General features: G+C 43.2%; 1 protein-coding gene across 5 annotated transcripts in view; it reads left to right on the forward strand.

Moving 5' to 3' along the window:
* LOC126236761 (clavesin-2-like) overlaps positions 1–1,510 on the forward strand; it is a 600,452-nt gene that overhangs the window by 276,403 nt on the left and 322,539 nt on the right. The gene's annotated exons all lie outside the window — the stretch shown is intronic.

Raw genomic sequence — 1,510 nt, forward strand, 5'->3', positions numbered from 1 at the left:
ATTATGCAACATTTCTGTTGCATTAAGTATGGGGTCGCTACTTCCACTCCCCCCCCCCCTACCCCCCTCTTGGCCTGTTTTTGTGGAGGTGGTGTGTTGTCCTCTTCACCTTTCTCTGCAGGTTTCTCTGTTTCAGCTGCTGCATGTTGAGGTAGCTCTTGCGAAATCTGATGCCAAATTTACTTGTTTCAGATGCCAGCTACTGAAGACAAATGGCGTTCAAAAGAGTGTGCCGCCAGGCACTCCACTTCCCTGATTGCGTGGGAGCAATTGATGGGTAGCACATTGTTCTAAAGTGCCCTGTTGCTGGTGGGAGCGAGTTTTGTAACTATAAAGGATCGTTTAGCATTGTTGCTTGCTGTTGTTGACGCCAACTACAACTTTTTATATGCTGACGTTGGCTGCCAAGGGAGGATTTCTGATGGAGGTGTTTTCAAGAATGCCTCCATAAGTGAGCTAATTCACAAAAACAAACTGAACGTGCCACGTCACGAGTGTTTACATGGAGGGACAAAGCCACTACCATACGTATTCCGTATTCACAGCAGATGATGCTTTGCCATTACAGGAAAACATCATGAAGCCGTATCCAGATAGACACAACAGAGGCTCGAAAGAGAGAGTCTATAACTACAAATTGTCAAGGGCAAGGATGAGTGTGGAAAACACATATGGTATTATGGCTTTGGTGTTTCGTGTCTTCGGCAAACCGATGCTATTACAACCACAGAAGGCACAAACCATCACAATGACAGCAGTGTGTCTGCACAATTTTTTAAGAAGAAATTCGGAGTCAAGAAGTTATTACCAGGAAGCTTAGATTCTTTTTGTCAACGAACAGGTGAAGTCATTCCAGGGGCATGGAAACAAGATGCTAATGCATCCTCCATTACTGCACTCCCAAATCTACCTCGGAGAACTTCTCAAACATTCAAGGAAATTCGCGACGAATTTGCCAACTACTTTGTGAGCCCACAAGGAGCTGTTCCATGGCAAAATAATTACAGTTAAAATTGTTGTACAAGAGAATAAAATTAATCATATGCAAGTATAACCTTGTGTACCTCTTCAATTGTGTCCCGGGTCTCCTTTGGTTCCTGGATATCATCCAGGAAACGTAGATATTTAAATCCAAACCACTTCGTTTGGTAAAGTGTGTCAGTACCAGATCCAGATTTTTTTACTTTCCTCTATTTTTATTTTCTCTCGTCGGTACTGAGACAAGAGAGATTTAATTCTTTTGTCCACGTCACCGCTGCTGGTGCCGAGCACCGCAGCAACTTTTAGTGATGAATCATGTTTGATTTTAGTATTTTTGTAACCTTCGCAACGTGCCTCATAGAGCGATATCAACTGGAAAATTTTGTCTCGTAACCACTGCATTTCAAATAAAAATGAAGGGACGTGAAATTTACGCACCACTGCACTCCAGATCAGAGCAAACGAACACTAGCGCTGCGCAGTCATAGCAGGCCACGAACAATGTTTCATTGATCTCTACTGACGTAGT

This window comes from Schistocerca nitens, chromosome 2, assembly GCF_023898315.1.
Source record: "Schistocerca nitens isolate TAMUIC-IGC-003100 chromosome 2, iqSchNite1.1, whole genome shotgun sequence".
NCBI lineage: Eukaryota > Metazoa > Arthropoda > Insecta > Orthoptera > Acrididae > Schistocerca > Schistocerca nitens.